The 19,569-nt window shown below is 36.8% G+C and overlaps 1 protein-coding gene across 42 annotated transcripts in view; it reads right to left on the bottom strand.

The window, feature by feature from the left end:
• The window catches only part of Ptprd (protein tyrosine phosphatase receptor type D), a 2,293,154-nt gene that overhangs the window by 1,417,555 nt on the left and 856,030 nt on the right, over positions 1–19,569 (bottom strand). For all 42 annotated transcript variants that reach the window (XM_052717072.1, XM_052717069.1, XM_052717068.1 and 39 more), the window contains one exon: positions 16,514–16,552. The gene's annotated coding sequence lies outside the window, so the exon portion shown is untranslated. The remainder of the gene's footprint in view (positions 1–16,513; positions 16,553–19,569) is intronic.

The following is a 19,569-nucleotide window of genomic DNA, read 5'->3' as shown; positions in this document are numbered from 1 at the left end:
CCTCTTTCTCACCGATTGGACTCCCGGAGCTCCACCTGTGGCATGGCCATGGATCTCTGTATCTGCTTCCATCAGTCATTGGTTGAGATTTCTAGCATGACAGTTAGGGTGTTTAGCCATCCTATCACCAGAGTAGGTCAGTTCGGGCTTTCTCTCAACCATTGCCAGCAGTCTATTGTGGAGGTATCTTTATGGATTCACTCATCGGAGGATACTAGATGTAAACAAAGGATGACTAGACTCCTATTCACAGCTCCAGGGAGGCTACCTAGAAAACAGGACCCTAAAAAAGACACAGGGATCACCCAATGACAGAGAAATGGATGAGATTGACATGAGCAAACTGGACGTCGGGGGTGGGGGGAAGGGTAATGAAGGGCAAGAGTTGAGGGAAAGAGAGCTTAGCGGAGCAGGAGACCCCAGCTGGATCAAGAACAGAGAGGGAGAACAAGGAAAAAGAGACCATGATAAATGAAGACCCCATGGGAATAGGAAGAAGCAAAGTGCTAGAGAGGTCCCCAGAAACCCATATAGTTGACATTTTAAATCAGCAATGACACATACTAATATTTCTTTCTGAAGGGAGGAGGAAGGCTCCTGAGATGTAAAGAAACCAAACCAGCTCAGAAAAGTCATGAAAGGAACAAGATTCACAAAGTTCCCTCCCGGATTAACATCCTCCATAACCAAAGGCAGCAAAGAAGAAATTCTCCCTGGGTATGGACATTCTTGGTAAGTTACCTGCAATTGGACAGAGAGCTCCAGGGATTCAGGCTTCAGGAGTTATCTCCCATGCTGGAGTGATGCACCTGCTGAAGTAACTCATGATCCTGTAAGTAATTCCTCATTTATATACCCATGAACAATCCTAAACTCTGGTTCACTGAGCAAGAGTTGGATAGAATTGCCTCATTGGTCCATTACCCTATCTGGGTTGAACAAATGCTTCTACTCATTTCTTAAAAATGTCACAGAACTACCTCCTTACCATTCTATAACATTTGTGACTAGCAATCACTTTAGTGCTTTGGTTAGAACTGAGAAATGAAAAAAAAGGAAAATGTTCACATCAAATTTAAGGGAGTGGGGAGTAGATACTTTCAGCTGATTCCTACAAACAGAAGAAAATCAGATAAAAACTAAAGGGGAATATGTAATAATTAAATTTGTGCAAATTCTTAACATCAAGAATGATCTAGAATTGTTCACCATGTGCACCACCCTCCACCCAGCCAGACCCTGTACATCTTTCTTCATTGCCTAGCCAGGAATATCATCTTAATCCTACCCTTCACAAACCTCCCTAACCCAAGATCTAACCAGGCGCCAAATTAAGTGCCTCTGCCTAGTCTGGCCACACCTGCCTGAGCAGTAAACAACTTCTAATATTCTGCCAGGACATGCCCTGCCTACCCTCAACCCACAGGTCTCTACCAAGTCACATACAGTCTCTCCACCCAGCCATGTTCACATACTTCTTCAGAGTCTGGTCCAGTGAGTCTGCCTAATCATCCCCTACTCTGACCCCCACCAACTCCGAGATATAGGCCCAAACTCCTGACTAGGACCAGGATGCACATCCTTCACAAGAGCCTAGTTGACAGTATCCAATGTCTAGGCTCAACATGCAGCATATAGTCTCTTCAGCCCCAAAGTGATCCATTCATAATGAGACACAAAGCAAACAAAGAAAGTTCCATATACACAGACATCGTTGCAAAAATACAAACAATATAAAAGATGGAAAGAGTATCTGTATCTCCAAAAGCTTCACCAATCCTGTTGAAATATTTGCCAGTGAGAATTAACCAAGTCATCTTCAGAATACAGAATTTAAAAGAATATTCATACACTTCAAATACTTCAAGGAGCTTGAAGAAAACACAAAGAAATAGTTCAATATAATTAACAAGAAATAACTTAAAAAGCATAAACCCTAAATGATTCCACAAAAAACCACAAATATAAGGTTGATGTAAATGACAAAGACAATCCAAAATTTGAAAACAGAGTTCAATAACAAGATAGAAACATTTGATGCATCTCAAGCTGAAACCACAAGGGAAATGAAAAACCCAATACCCCAACTACAAAAACCGAAGGAAAGCCTAAAAACCTGAATGAATCTGGCCTATGTGTGACAGAGTGTCAGTTGTCAAAGAAAAAGATTCCATGGTATAAAGAACCTAAAGAATTATATTAAAAAATGAAACCTAAATCAAATTCAGGGAGCAATATTTGGGGCTGAAAAGAGGAATGAACGTAGTCAAGAAACCTGAGGAAGAAAAGTGAAGCTATATTTACAAATTTACTAATTTACAAATTACCAGTGAGACCACAAATAATACAAACAAAAATAAAACACAGAAAGTGACTGGAATCTAGACTCCCTTCAATAATTGTAAAAATTAACAGCCTAAGTTTTTCAAACAAAAAATTACAGAATGGCTGTGTCAAGAAATCAAATCTATGTATATGTTGTCTATAAGAAACACATTTTAGCTTTAAAAGATAGCACTATTTTAGAGTAAAAGGATAGACCAAAGTACTCTAACTGAATGTGACCAGGTAGCAATAAGGTGTCATTTTGTTAATTTATGACAAAATAGACTTTGAACTAAAAGTAGTCAGAAGAGATGAAGAAGGCCACTTCATTTTAATCAATGGAACAGTTAACCAAGAAGACATTACTATCCTAGAAATATATGCACTAAACTCTGGTAAAAACAATCTCATTTAACAAAATGTATTACTGAAAATAAAGACACAGAAAAACATCAATGCGTTAATAGTTGGTGAGTTCTGTGCCCCACTGTCTCCAATAGATGGTCATCTGAACATAAAATAAACAGATAAATGTCACAATTAAATGATATCAAACACCAAATGTACTTAACAAATATCTACAGAGTATTCCTCCTAAGCACTAAAGAATACATATTCTACTCAGCAGTTATGAAAAAGCTTCTCTAAAATAGATTATAACTTGTGAAAAAAAGCCATAAGAATTCAGGAAGATTGAAACAATTCCATATATCCTATATGACTATACTGTAATAAAACTTAAAATGGACAACAACAAATCTTTAATAATCACATTAAACTCTTGGATACTAGACAACTGATTACTGAATGATAGATGAGTCAAAGAAGAAATCAAGTAAGAAAATTTAAAAATTTCTGTAACTAAGTGAAAATGAAAACACAACACAACAAAACCTGTGAGACACCTTGAAAGCAGTTCTACAAGAGAAATTTCTAGCAATAAGTGCTTACATTAAAAAGTCAGAATGAGCCCAAATCAATGATTTAGTGATGCAATTCAAAGCACTGAAAAAAAAAAAATAACTAAACTCAAATCCAGTAGACAGCAAGAAATAATAAAAATTAGAGTAGAAATCAATGAAACAGAAACAAAACAATTTAAAGAATCAAGGAATCTAAGAGCTGGTTCTTTAAGAATTTAAACAAATATTTACAGACCCTTGGGCCAACTAACAAAAATAAAGAGTTGACCCAAAACTAACAGAATCAGAAATGAATAGGGAGGCATTATAACAGATACCAATGAAATTTAAATTATAAGGCATTTTTTAAAAAGTAGTCCATTAAGTTGGAAAATCTAAAAGAGATGGCTGAATTTCTAGAGTCTGTTGAATGACCAAAACTAAACGTAGGAAAGATCAATAGCCAAAACAAATCTGTAACAAATGAGATTAAAGTAGTAATAAAAAACTTTCTAACTACAAAAAGCCATGGGCCAGATGGATCCACCACAGAATTGTACCTGATTGTTCAAAGAAGATCTACAGCTAATCCCTTTTAAATGACAAAAGAAGAAAAAGAAAGGAGGAGGAGGAGGAGGAGGAGGAGGAGGAGGAGGAGGAGGAGGAGGAGGAGGAGAAGGAGAAGGAGAAGGAGAAGGAGAAGGAGAGGAAGATGAAAAATGGGGTTGGGTTTAGGGGTGGAGACTAAGGAAAGAGACAGTAGGAACACTCCCAAATTCATTCTATAGAACTCTAATGCTCAAACTGGGTAAAGACACAACAAAATAAAATGAAACTACAACCTAATATTGTACATGAACATAGATCCAAAACTATTAAAAAACAAGACAAAAACAAGCAAACAAACAAAAAACCTCTTACAAACAGAATACAGAAATGCAACCAAAAGATTATCCACCAGGACCAAGTCGGCTTTATCCTTGAGAGGCAGGTATGAGTCAACATTTCCAAGTCAGTAAATGTAATAAACCACATGAATAGACATAAAGAAAAAAATCACATTTTAACTGCACTCTAAATATTTATCCTTACAGCTATAGATAAGTGTAGTTCTTACATCTCAACAAGGAAACTTCTCTTTGTTACAGATTGATAGCATTATAGAATACCATAGCCAATCAAAATGCAGAGTTGTGGAGCCCAGTTCCAACTTACACATCTACAACACGACTCCTGCATCTAAGACTCAGCAATCATTGCAGTAGAGGGTGGAAGAAAGATTGTAAGATCTAGAGGAACAGGAAGTTTGCTGTAAGATTGTATCTCCTACAAATGTCAGAGAATGAAACTGCAGCAATATGGCTGCCTGACAAGCCAAATTCAGGTGCCTAACACATGAACAAGGAGGACACCAATAAACATGCTCACACTGAAGGGGGAAAGACCAGGAGGCCTCAATCCTAAACAAAAAACTGTGAGCAACTAAGATTTCCAATATAAGTATCCAATAGCAAATTGTTAGTCCAGAAAACACACATACAAGTAACATGTGCACTGAGCAGTTTGCTTTTATGTATTTAGGAGAGAGATGCATATACATACGTAATATTTAAAGGAAAACATGCCATGAATCTGAAAGAGAGCAAGAGGATCACATAGAGGGTTTTGAGCAGCAGTTCTCAACCTGTGGGTCACTAGCTCTTTGGGGTTGAAGGACCCTTTCACAGGTCCTCAGATATCCTGCATATCAGATATTTACATTACAATTCATAATAGTAGCAAAATTACAGTTATGAAGTAGCAATGAATTAATTTCTTGGTTGGAGATCATCACAACATGAGGGACTGTATTCAAGGATCACAGTACTAGGAAGGTTGAGAACCACTGCTTTAGAGGAAAGAAAGGAAAGTGGGAAATTATATAATTATAATCTCAAAAATAAAAAAACTTAAACATTTTAAAACAATAATCTAGAAACTTACAATTGATGTGTGAATAGAGCAAAGCACATAGCACAGTTCTTAGAGAGCATAGTCATTCCTGAGATTTTTCACCTCTGTATTAAAGGGTCCTGTTTTAAAAATTCTTTTCTGATGAGGGGTTAATCAGAGGTGCAGAAAGAAGATCATTGCAACTAGCCAGAGTCTGATTTCCTATATGAAGTAGACTTGTTAATAACCAGGTAGATCTAGTGAGTTACTTAATGGATTCAGAGTAAGAATGCACGAAAATTGTTTGCTATGTGTTTATATGACTTTTATGGGCATTTACACCAGTCTTACAAGATTAGTTTTGAAAATAAAAGAAATAGAAAGAGTGACAAGTGAAATGCTCAATGATTCCAACATAAACCCTCCCCATAGATCTAGAGGGTTGACTTCATAACATCAGTCCTGCAGGTGTCTAGCCCATAAGAGATGAGGGAGAAGTAAGCCAGTGTCCTGCGTATAGGGAATGGAAGCAAGAACTCAGCAAAGCTAACCCTTCATACTGGCTTGCCACTCCCTGCACTTAAAGAAGAATTTAGGGCATAGGAACACTTGGTACTACCAAATACAAAACAGTTATGGCTAGGAAGTTAGAAAATTAATAAAATAATTATAATAGAAGGAATTTAAAGATACATTTTAACAAGGTTATTTGCTTTTATTCTTATGTGAATGGGTGTTTTGTCTGCATGTATGTCTGTGCATCACCTGTGTGCAGTGCTCCAGGAAAATATAAAGGCATTATATTCCTCAAAATTGGAGTTATAGACAGTTGTTAGCTGCCATGTGGGTGCTGGAAACAAAATTTACATCATCTGCAGAGCAGTAAGTGTTCTAAACAACTGAGCCATGTGTCTTGCACCCCAAAAGTAAGCATACATTTTCCCAAAAATGTCTTCTTAAAATGGTGTGTTTAATTGTGGTGAACTGAATGTTGGTGCTAATTATGGCTAGTTTAAAGGTATTTCTCCTTTTCTATTGCACAGATAAAGGGACAGAAGAAAACATACAAAGACCATGAGACATTTCTTTATTTTTCAGAGTAAGTATAAACAAAAAGTAAATAGTTTAGCTATCCTTTAATATTCTTTAGAAAAGCATAACTACTTATTTTCTTTTGCAAGAAGAATAGGACATTGTTGTATGAATGTTAGGCCAGACTAGAAACATTTGACAAAAGGCATCACATTGTTACAAGTAAATATATATCAGCTCTTACGTGAAATTTAGTGAGAATGTCAGACGAGATTCCATTACCAAAATACCAAAACAGGAAAGGGGTGAGACGTTTCATTTAAAAGAGATTTCCAGCACTGGGAATTATTTTTGCATACATGCTTATTTTAAAGATAATAAATCAGAGACATGGAGATATTAAAATGTTCACTGAAAGTTATAGAAGAAACTATTTAGTACACCTGGCCACAGTTAAATCTCAAGGTTTATTAAGATGTTTATATATCTTCTCTTCAGCTTTTTAAATGCACAAACCATAACAAATCAATTCATGTTTTAAATTCTTAATTCTTTAAGGGCATGAAAGGGAAAACCTGAAATCAGGACACATTTTTTTAAAGTTTGGGGATGTACTGGGCATATGTAGAATGACTGTGTGTTGCTTTGAATTGAAATTGATCACACTAACTTTAAATGTTGAACAGAACGTTCATATATAAATTGCTACCATGTAAATCATTCCTACTGAGAAAATCTGGCTTCATTTGCTGCACTGTAACAGTGGGGCATCATGAGCATATGGGAAGTTGCCAGGGAGGATTAAGGACTAGCTTTAAAAATGATATCTGAGAATTTACTTTATAAATTTATCTACTAAATAGAGATAAAAGAAAAATAATGATAACAGAAGTTAGATGTCTTAAAATATGCTTTTCAAATGAAGAAAAATGGTAGGATCATAATATGGATAAAATTATGAGAAAAGTAAATATTTATTCTCAATATCAATCAATCATAGCAAGATCAAGATGCAATAAAGTTGAATTATGTAACTTTACTCTCAAGGAGTATATGTTAGCCCACTAGAGACTTGATTTCTTTTCTATTATCATGGCAGGTTTTTTTTTTAAATGTCAATGTATCATACTTGGTAAGTGGAAAGGGGAAACATTTATTTTTTTTTTAAATTCAGTGATGCTACCAGAAAAGTGGATAGTGCAACTTCATTAATGTCTGTACCAGTCTGACATCAAGATCCTAGAATGATGATGTCATGCTTTGCAATATTCCCATGTAGAATAATAACAATAAGGATACTAATGAAGCATGAGTCGTTGCTACATCCTCAATTGTCTGATGCCATGTCATTGTTGTGCTCTATGTTTGAGGTGAACATTAATAAAATTACTACTAAAATGATGTTACTGAATCTCTTTAAGGTGCTAAGATGCTGAATGAAGTCACCAGTTAGACAGGCAATGATACAAATCTGATATTTTATGTAAATATTTGAATTGTGCATGCCAGGCAATATTTAAACAAATAATTTAGAAATATTTTACTTATTAATAAAGTGGAGCAATATAAAAGTTCCTAGGAGGTACCTTGAAATAGCCTTAAGTTTTAAGTTTAAAATATTCTCTTTACATAATATTTTTTCCTTTTTTTTTTTTTTGGTTTTTCGAGACAGGGTTTCTCTGTGTAGCTTTGTGCCTTTCCTGGAACTCACTTGGTAGCCCAGGCTGGCCTCGAACTCACAAAGATCCGCCTGGCTCTGCCTCCCGAGTGCTGGGATTAAAGGCGTGCGCCACCACATTTTTTATTTCATTTCAAAAATCAATAGTTTTCATAATTATCTACCTACATGTTGATAGACTGAAAATATACTCATGGATTATTTTATTCAAGAAAAAGTATTATTGAGAAGTTTTAACAGTCAACATTTCAGCAGAATTTTTATTACAAACATTAATAGTTCAAGGATCTTTGGTACATTTTTTAAAAGAAAATAATTCATTTGAAATAATAACGAAATTAAAACCAATCCTATCTCCTATAATTGTAACTTTTTGCTAAGCTTGTTCTTATAGGAGATCATTTTAGAAAAGCAGACACATTCAACAGAATTTCACATGAGGTGAGTCAGAAGCTTGACAATTCATGCTGGGGCAATATAATAACTACATGCCTATCAAAGAATAGAGTATCCTTTGATTTTTCAGGAATTAGGTGTGAAAAAGTCAATCCCTACTGTGCCTCATAGATAGTGCACAGCCATTGAACAAAGCATTGATATATCATACAATGCCAAGAACCAGTGTCCTAGAAATATTGTTTTATAGCTTTCTTAGAATTCTCCTTATTCACCGTCCTTGCACCCCTTAGAGTACTGATTCTCAGATCTAAACAATGACTAAATTACTCTCTTTCAAGTACCTTCTATCTCTAGGCACCAGCACAAATTTCTAAGCTATAAAAAGATCTCAGAAACAAGGCGTGTAGATAGCCATAAGCAGGGTAATGTTAAATCCTCCATGAGCTAGGCCACCTGTGACTGAGGAGAGCTTATGGATGAGGCGCCACACAAAACTGCAGATTTACACAAACAATGAGTCACTGTTTGGATGACTAGAATCTATAGTTCTCAAGTGTGAACTTTATGGAATAACATCTTGTTGCAATGTCAAATGATCAACTACAATGTGTACTTCCCTGGAAGCTCATCCCATCGACCTAACTTGCCATTGCTTGATTGTATCTCCAGGAAGACGCTCGAATAGTCTATAGGCTTCCTCATTAATAATTTAAATTATCTGTGTGTCCTAGTATTAAACGTATTTAATATGAGATCAAATGATAAAGTGAGCTAGAAATGTAACTCAGTGAGGCCCTGGGTTCCATTCCCAAACTTGCAAAAACATTAAATAAAATTCAAATGAAAGAAAAACAATCTAAAATGAAGACTGATGATCTTAAAACCTTATCAAGATCAGCAGGAAGAGAATGACAAGTTTAAAGGAATGCAGGCTACACCTGCAGGATTTTTCTTTTATGAGAAACACGTGAGGAGCTCTTAGACAACGGTCCAGTGGAGAAAGGCCTTAAGGGGGAGCGTGTAGCAAAAAGGGCAGGCAAGAACAGACAGAGCCGCTTGAGATTTTCAAAGAAAAGTTATTAGGAGAGTTTTTCTGGTTTTATGAACACTTGGAAAAGATCGGAATGATTTAACACAGAAAGCAAAAAAATTTCACAGGGGATTCCAAGTTCAATTTACTACAGATCTTTCCGTCACTATATTAACAACACAGTAGGTACATCAGTGGATTTGTTAAAATTATTCTCTTTTAGTAAAATTGTTCTTTCATATTCTATGTCAGATGGTGAAATTAAAAAAAAATAGTTTCACTTTGCACAAAAGGAAACTCTTTGATTTCACTCAGATATTGGCAGGCTTCAAATGCATCGTGGGTATTACTAAGTGTGTATATCTATACCATCCTGAAGCGCAGAACACTGACAGGACACAGAGAAATGCTTGCCCAGTGACAGGGAGGTCTATACACATGCTACTCTCCTGCCTAAATAGAATGCGCTGTCTCAGGGACCATTTTTAGATTCCATCCAGACTGTGAAATTGGGTTAACAAGAGAAAAAAAAATGCAGACACTCCCTGGATGAGTTTTCTTGTGGGGATGTGACATCTCAGTCAGAGTGAAACCCTGCTGCAGTAGCTCTGATCATAAAAGAGGAATAAGCACTGGAGAGGTAGCTTTTAACATCCCCTGACTGTTGCAGAGGATGTTAATGATTGACATGATGCTTTATGAGGCATAATTTGTTGTGCCCCTTCCTTAGCAATACATTTAAATCTTTCAGTTCCAGGTAATTGTATACAATTATTTTTGATCTCCAGTCTTATGTGTGAAGGAAAGGGGTTATGTTTAACTAATTAGCTGTTGTAGAAATGACACTCTTTGGACATGTTGGTGGCATTTAAATTAGTATGGCTCTTACAAACAGTACAGAGAAATTTCTACTATAAAAAGCAAAGAGCTAAACACATATGAGGTGGTGTCTTTGCAGGTCATTTGAACAAACACTGTAAACGTGGAGCACGGTGAGATGAACAGCGCACTGAAATCATGTGTCCAGGAAGGGTGACTCTTTTTAACTCAGGAAATGACTGCTAGATTCCTTTAACATGAAATGTTACTGAATGATATTTAAAATTAGTGAACTAAAAGTATTATTACCAAAACACTGGTTTTTTGTTTTGTTTCGTTTTTAAGAAAACTGACCATTTTTTATTGGAGATGGGCTCTCCATATTACCTAGTTCACATGTTCACTCTGGTGAGGGACTAATGCTGAATTTTATCTTAACAGTACCATCAATTTTCTTTAAGAGTTTCGTTGAGGCTTTTAAACTGAGTGCTATGTTCCCCCATATATATATATATGTATGTATGTATGTATGTATGTATGTATGTATGTATGTATGCATATATATCGTACCAACTAAAAGTTTGGTGAGGACCACTAAAAAACTTACTTCAAAACCCAACCAGAATTATAAAACTGTATATCAGGTAGCAGCCGTCTGTACCTGAGCATCACTGCAATGCCGTAGTGACCATCACTCCAGGCCTCTATGGTTAGTGTTAGCGAGCTGTACCCTGCTGACAGACAAAACAAACAAAAGCAACTCCATAGCTTGAGAGGGCAAGTTTTGGTCCTGGCTCCTAAAGCTGGCTATGGAAGTGGGAATCTCCATAGCATCTGTCTTTCATCTCTTCCAATGGCTGTGGCATCCCAGACTAATGTGTTCCTACAAGCTCCACTGTGGCAGAAGATACTACATTATTGCCTACTCTGTTTGCCCACAAATGATAAGCTTCATGTCCATTTGTCCTTGGCCATGTTTAATCCCATCACTCACCTATCTGCAAGGTGGAAAGCAAATGTAATCGTTTGAATATCAAAAAATAAAGGAGAAGTGCTGACGCAGGACTTCCTACTCGACAAAGATGTATTGGCTCAGCCTATACAATCAAGGAAGAAAGGAGATGAGCTAGTGCCTGCATGATCTCACACAACATCATCATGATTTGCATTAACCTGCTACCTCAGCAAAGGACTCCATAAAATGTCCAAGGCAAGTACTCATAATTTTACAAGATAGCAATTAAAAATAGTAACAATTAGTAGTAGAGAGAAGGCTTAGTGGTTTCCATAGGAACTGAGTTCAATTTCCAGGACTCACTAGGTGCTCATGGTGTGAATCTCCAATTTCTGGGGATCTTATGCTCTATTTCGGTCTATTTAGGCACCACTTACACACATTCTGCATGTATATATGCAGACAAAAACCCATACATTTAAAAAGTAAGTTAAATTAAAAAATATTAATAATAAATAAGCAAAGTAATATAATTTTACAGAGGACATAAAGGACCATAAAGTTAGGATCATCTCTAGTGTACTTTTAAATGAAATTTCCCAATCCCTATTCAAATATTTGCACAAGTAATTATTAAATATAGTTTGAAAACATGAGCAAATCCATGAGTACATAAAATATGACTCTTCCCTTTGTTCTAAACACATAGTCTATACTCATAAGATGGTGATCTGCATCAATATTACATACTAACAATGAAAAAAAAACACTTAATACCTATGTGTTAATTTAAAATAGCCAAAGTATTCTCATATGTGTTTACTCACAACTGTAAGATGGGCCTGGTTAGTTCATTTCTTCTAATCTGTATACACAACACAAAACATTTGAAAAGACAGTACAACTTAACACTAAGCTTTTATTTTATCATATTCTCACAGTCTTGAGATTTGAACTCAGGGCTCAAATTTAGAGAAATGCCTGGGAGCTAATGCTACAGTACCTACACAGTTAAGATTTTGAAGGAAGAATTCTCTAAAACATCAAGACATAGTGGCCTAAGGAAAGAAATCTTATTTCAAACTCTTCAGATGAGATACAATACTCAATTCTGGGAAAATGTAATGCTACATTGAATAATTCATGTGATTTGAAGGAAATTTCATGACTAATGCTAACCATATGAATGTGGCTTGAACATTGCCTGCAATATCCTAACAACAACGACAACAACCAAAAAAAGCAAGATGGCCAAACTCATATAAAATGTACATAGAAACCTGAGAGCATGAATGAGAAAAAGAGTTTCTATTAATTACTACCATTTGACTCTGAAGGGATTGTGTTGCCAAGATTTTACTTTACTGATTGCATTGATTAAGTCTGTGGTTTTACATATATAAGCCTATAGATGTATGTTTCAAAACTTGAGAGAGCTGTGGCAATGCTCTTCAGATTTAAAACAAGTTGCCTTCATTTGCCAGCACAGTAAAAGCCCAGTGAGTGAAATCTCACTCTAACCAATCACTTCCTGGCTTTCTCGAGGCTTTGGGGTCAGGGCTGCTTCTGAGGCACCCTGAGGATTAGATTTACTGAGAACCTGGTAGAGGGACATCTTCTTAGTCCTTGGAATGGCAGAGTCAGATTGAATCTCTGCTCTTAATCCATCAGCTCTGTGACTGAAGCAAATAATGGATCCCTTCCACCTTTACCTTCCCATCACTAAGACAGTACAAAATACACTGCTGACAAAATTAGACTAGAGGGAAAAGCCCATCAACCACACCTGATCCCAGCGATGTCTTAAAAAAACACCATTTCAACTGTACACCACTGTGCATGTTATTATTTTGACCTCTTTAAAGGTTCAGTCTCCAGGTGCAGAAAATAAAATTGATGAATTGGAACAAATTACTGTAGTCACACACAAAGACACAAATTCAATGAATCATAAGCTTTAAGTACCTTACCTTACATAAATGAATACTAAAAGGAATTTTTTTTTTCTGATGGTTTGTCCCAGAGTACTGATTATTCTTTAGTTTGAGAACTATACAGTCTGACCAGCTTATTCTAATGTATCCAATTTGTATTATTAGATTCTGTACACACATGTATCTCAGAACTGCTGGGGTTTGTATTTTACAGGTAATGCTGCCCATTTTTACTGCCTTCATGTTGCTGCTTGTATTTGCCAGTCATAACTGGACTGAAGCAAATTTGATGGAAATGAAAGTTCATGGAAATGAAAATTTAAACTTGATGTTTAAAATAAGTTAGTCAATTCATAAAATGTCTTTTGAGGAACTAATAAGCACAGAACAATGTGTTCAGAGTGCTGCACTTAGCAAACAGGGTGCCATAGTTAACTTACTTATCTAGTTTGTGAATTTATTGTGTTAAGAACTGGACACACAATACAAACACTCTGGAATTAGTAATAGTTGAGTTAGATAAAAATGCTGAACTTTGTAATCCCGAAAATAAAAATAATCAGAAAGAGAATGAAACTTCAATATTTACAACTAACAAGTCATCCAGGAAAAATGGAACTTCAATTTGCCTTTAATAATGAATAGGAATGGATATAGGGCTAAACATGGAAGATGGGTCTGTACATAGAAGTAAAACTACTGAAGTTTAGAAAAGAACTGTATGGGAGTATGCAGATTAGAGTTGTTGTAGGCTCTCAATTTTATTAAAAGAGGATTAATTAAGACAAATGAGGTATTAGTAGATCCAGAATAATCCTCATGTTGACCTAGCAACCTGAGAGCTCCTGCATTACATAAATGAAGATGTGGAATTCAGAAGAAAGAACATTGTACATCCCTGCTCTAACTCCTGTGGCTCAGAAAAGGTTTAGGAAAAAAAAATAAAACAACAACAACAACAACAAAAAAAAAAACCCACAAGTTTTCTGCTACTTGCTCTGATGGAAATGGTAAGACAAAGCTTTCTGCTGTCTGTAAGTTGTTACCTCCCAGTAAAGGTTGAAAAAGGTTTTGTACTTGTAGCATATGCTAAGGGAAATCAGGATGTGAGCCTTCATCTTCTTCCCGGGTAAAGACTAGTACCAGGACACTGAAAAACTGGTAAAAATTATACCAACTTACTCTTCATGATATATATTTCTAGTGTAACTTTACACTTAGTATTTTTTTCCTTTTACAATTTTCCAGATAATCCTAATGAAAGAGCATGCAAATTCTACTCATGACCAGTAAACATTGGCACACTGACTGACTAACCTGTTATGGGTAGCAATGACCACCTTACCTTTGCTGTGGACAGAATGAAATGCAGAAAGGATTTTTTTGAATGGGATTTTTTTTTCTTTTACTTATTTTTGAATTTATTTATTTATTATGTGAGCAGTACTCTGTTTGCACATATGCCTGCACAATAGAAGAGGGAGCCAGGTGGAGGCAGATACAGAGATCCACGGCCAGGCACCAGGCTGAGCTCCGGAATCCAATTAATGAGAGAGAGGAGGGATTCTGAAGGCGGAGAATGTTGAGATCATGATGGGAGGACGTGTAGAGATGACCGGCCACACTAGTGGAAGCCCATGAACTGTGGCTGTGGAGCCCCCATGGGACTGGACTAGGCCCTCTGGATACAGAAGACAGTTGTTTGGCTTGAACTGTTTGGGGGGCACTCAGGCAGGGGGATAGGGATCTGTCCCTGGTCTATGGGCAGGCTTCTGGAACCCGGTGCCTGTGGTGTGACACCTTGCACAGCCTTGGTGCAGTGGGAAGGGGCTTGGACCTGCCTAGGCTCAGTGTGCTGGGCTCTGCTGACTCCCCTTGGGAGACCTCGATTTGGGGGATGTGGGGATGCTGGGTGGCTTGGGAAAGAAGGATGGGGGGTGGGAGGAGGGAGGGGGTATCTGTGGATAGTATGTCGAATGAGTAGAAAATTTCTTAATAAAGAAAAATGAAAGGAAAACAATAAATTAAAAAAAAAGAAGAGGGTGCCAGATCTTATTATAGATGATTGTGAGTCACCATGTGGTTGCTGGGAATTGAACTCAGGACCTTTGGAAGAACAGCCAGTGCTCCTAACCACTGAACCACCTCTCCAGCCTGCAAAAAGAATTTTAATGATAATTTATTCATTAATCTCATGAGCTCATAGACAGGAGACAAAGTGGACAGAAATGATTCAAAGCAGGTTTTCCTAGGAAAGGTGCTGATCCCAGTGGGGTAGTCACACATTGGTGTAAAAGAGGAGTGACCAAGCACAGTTCCCTGTGGGAAAACGTGACCCAGAAGCTCTTGGAAGTGATATGATCTCACACATTAGTTGAATTATCTCTCTTGTCACTGTAATTCTCTTTGTTTAGCTTTAAGTGGTGTAGGCTCAACAAGGCTGTCTTGGTGTTTGGGTGGACTTTGAAGACTGGGAACACCACAGAAAAGTCATGGCTAGGTGACTATCTAGATGAACACATGACAGGTGGTCATCTAGAAAGCCTAAAATCATTTCTGAGTGAGAAATAAAGGACCATCACGAAGAGACTGGCCTCCTGGGCTTCTCACTGGAACTCAGCTCCTGGAGGGATAGAACTTGTCCCTGAAACCCAATTGGAAATGCACCTGGCGCTTGGCTCGGTATAGCACAAAGTATCCCTGCAAAAGTGAGGAGAATGAGGGACCCTAGAACACACAGGAATCTGAACAATAGAATTTTCAGAATATTAATGATAAAATACAATACAATATTTTATAATACAATAATATTAAAAAAGTTCAAATTGTGGCAAGGTCTGAGTGTGTATTTGAATGTGAGCATTATTTCAAAAGGCTGCCTGGAGTCAATACAAATACCAAGTTGCTATACAGTTAAACATCCAACTATATAAAAAATACATTAAAACAATTACATTTTTGATGAAACGGAACACCTCTACTTGCCTATAATTGATGTGGTAGGTAAATGCTATAAGAATGGTAAGAGTTTCAGTGTAGAAAAGCATAGTGCTTTCAGTATTTTACAGCTGTACTTTAATATGCAAAACATTTTTAAAGTTTGGTTATTGTCTCACCTTTTTTTTGTGGCTGTATCTTTTTAAATTAATTTGACCTATCTGAAAATTGAAAGATAATCCTGCATAACACTGATCCCTAGAAGAGCTCTCTCCAATCAAAGACTCTCAATAGTGTGTTCTCTTGTTGCCCTTGATTGGGATGCTCTCATGACCTGTGAGGTTAACTGCCAAATATCAAGATTAAGCACATCAGAGTTCCTTTAACATGAAATTGACTTTGGCCTTATAAAATTAAACCTCAGTAAATAAAAATTAGGAAAACTTTTTCTAAAATGATTCAGGCTCTAGTAAGAAGAAAAACATCCTTAAAGATCAGTGGAAAGTGATTAGTATATGAGAAGATTCCCAGAAGAACCAGTGAAACAGAACAGAAGAGAACAAAACTCACCAGACAGTTCAAGTCACCAGACGATCCAGGAGTCCAAGCCTGATGTAAGACAAAAACAAAGAGAAGAAAACAAGGGGCTTTAACAGTCTGTTTTTAAAGGAAAAACAATGTTATAATTCCACGTCATCTTCACAAATAAAGCAAACTAAATGAGTAACTTTGGAAATCATTTCCTGGACAAAAATAAGTTTTCCCTTAAAACGTATTTAATTAATCTAATATTGTCTTGGTCTAGTCAGCAGTGTGAGAAGACAGTCTAGCTAAGGAAAACCTTTTTCAGTTGTTTAAGTGATCATAAAATCATTTGGTAAATGATCAAAAACAGTAAGATTATTATTAAATTCTTTTTAAGTTGGTCAATATTTAGTATACACATTTAATGTCTTGAGTGTGAAACACACCAAGGCTTCATTTACTGAATTCTCTCATATTTTCAGGCCTTTGCTGACTATAGGACACAAATTAGTCACAGCACAGATTTATTTGGGCAAAGTAAATCCGTGGAAGGCATTATAATAAAATAAAATAAAAGTTCTTAAATTTCCAAATGGTATTTAAATCGGCCTCTATTTTTCAAAGGCGTTTGAAGTACAAATAAAAGGCAGTATCCAGGCAGCACCAATTCCCCAGAGAAGGCTTGGCACCTGGTGTGGGTGCAAAGGTTTTATCAATGTTGTCTTGTGTGAAGGAAATGGCAAACAGAGAGCCTTTTGTAAATATGGTTCCCTGCCTCTGTGTTTGAGAAGAAATATTGAACTTCCAGCCATTATTATTACAAAACACAGGAGCTCATTTTTAAAACATTTGATGGGAGCCTTTCCATTTTGCCTTGGAAATCAGTTTGAGTTTAGATATTGAATATTAAGAAAACATATCTGTGAAAGAGAATGGAGGGCACAATATATGTGACAAGGTGTTAACACTGTTTTGCCTGGTTGTATATGTGCAGATGGACATGTGTCTATGTCTTATCAGAAAGATAAAATAAGATTATTTCTATTTTGTCAGAATAACTATTTTAATGTAGATAGCTAAAAAGGTAACCACCAAACGCCAAAGTGAAGCTATTGAGACTTTTCTCAAAACCCACTGGCTTCTGTTTTATACCTGGGCCCACTGAAGGCTCCAGTCTGGTTTTAATGGTATAAAGTGGACAGTCTATGTCCTGTATCATACTGCTTCTCACAAGAAGGTTGTAGAATGTCAGCTTGTTTTTATTTTGTTCTCATATTTTAAATCAGTTATTTTTGTGAATTCTAAGTTGCAATAGATTAATATATATGTACTATGTACATATATGCATTATATATATATATATATATATATATATATATATATATATATATATGCAAGTAATCACACAGTGAGTATCCATGATCACCTCCCATGAGACCTAGAAAAAGGCCAACACAGAAGCCTTTGGCTGGCTCTGTGATAGTGCCACCAGATACAACACGTGATGGATTTGAATGCATTAGATGCACAAGTCCACCATAGTTTCACATAACAAATAGACTATTTATTGTCAAGAAGTGGCAAAACTTAGACTATATCACATAAAGTCACTGAACATAGTAATACACACACTGCATAGACCGTAGATAATATGTTGGTTTGTGTTTGCAGATTTTTTTTTTGCCCTAGTTTTTATCTTCATGTGACTGAAACCAAAGTGTTAATCCAAGGTTAAGTCTCTTTGCCTTCACATATCTGTGAGTGAGATCCGCTAGTTCTTTTGCTCTTGAGTTTCATAACTCTGTCATAGTTCCATGAGTGATTATCAACAATTGCCCTCTGTTGATAAAAGTATGGATTATTTCGGCTTTCTTTGTGAACTATTCTGAAGCAGTATTTTGTTTGTTTGTTTGTTTCTTTTTTTGTTTTAGATTTATTTATTATGTGAATAGTGTTCTGTTTGCATTTATGCCTGCACACCAGAAGACAGCACCAGATCTCATTACAGATGATTGTGAGCCACCATGTGGTTGCTGGAAATTGAACTCAGGACCTCTGGAAGAGTAGTCAATACTCTCAAGCCACCCCTCCAGCCCCAAGCAGCATGCTTTTATTGTGCATTCCTGTTAGACATTCCCCAGGAGGAGAAGCATGAGACAGGACAACATTATCCTGTTGACAAGGTCCCAATGAAAGAGGAGAATTGTCCCTGGGAACCAGACCAGTGCCTTCTTGTGCTTGATTTTAGTTGTCAGTTGGAATGAGTATTTTTAGTTTACATTTCCTTGCTGTTACAGCAGATTTTCATAAATTTGTTAATCATGAGTACTTGTTTAATTGAAAAAGTACTTTTCAATTTTTCCTATTTCCTGCTTTGTCTCATTGACTTGTAGATGTGTATTCTACAATTGAAGCCTCTATTGGTTTTATGTCTTAAATTCTGTGCCCCACACCATGGCTTACTCTGTTACTCATCATATCAACACTTAGTGTCAAAGTATTGAACCATCTTTTTCTTTGAATTTCTTTTAGTATTGTAGCATAAAATAATCACATAGAGTCTTCCCTATTTTCTTCTACAAGAAAAAATACAAAACATGATAATTCTTTCTCCTTGCTACACAACCCAGTCTACCTGACATCGATCCTTTGAACAGTGTGAGTTGTGGTGAAGTTTCATTATTTTCTATTTGGCTCAACAAAATTCACTCAAAATGCCACTCAAAATGTTAATTTGGATCCCTGGGCACCAGCCACTCCAGGGAAGACCTGCCCAACTTGGCCCCAGGTTCTGGCCACAGGGCAGGTTCCCTGCTAGTCCCACCGGGAAGGATCCCCTTCTCCAAGACCCCTGGCAGACCCTGCAGTCTCCACGCCCTGCCCCCACGCCCATCCGCCTGAGCCCCAAGCCTCTTCCTGAGACTTAGAGGCCGGCCCCCAGCTCCCATCTTGCTCCGGACTTCCCTTTTGGAACACTGGTCTGTCTGAACCAAGTGTGCGGATAAGGCCAAGAACGAACCACAAGGAGATGGGCAGACGTCAAGGCAGAAACATATACAACAAAATGAATAACAATACAGCATCACCAGGCCCTAGCCCTC

This window comes from Peromyscus californicus, unplaced genomic scaffold (assembly GCF_007827085.1).
Source record: "Peromyscus californicus insignis strain IS unplaced genomic scaffold, ASM782708v3 Scaffold_5__1_contigs__length_169319896, whole genome shotgun sequence".
Taxonomy (NCBI): Eukaryota; Metazoa; Chordata; class Mammalia; order Rodentia; family Cricetidae; genus Peromyscus; species Peromyscus californicus.
The sequence above is the reverse complement of the archived record's forward strand: the minus strand, read 5'-3'. Positions and strand labels throughout refer to the sequence as shown.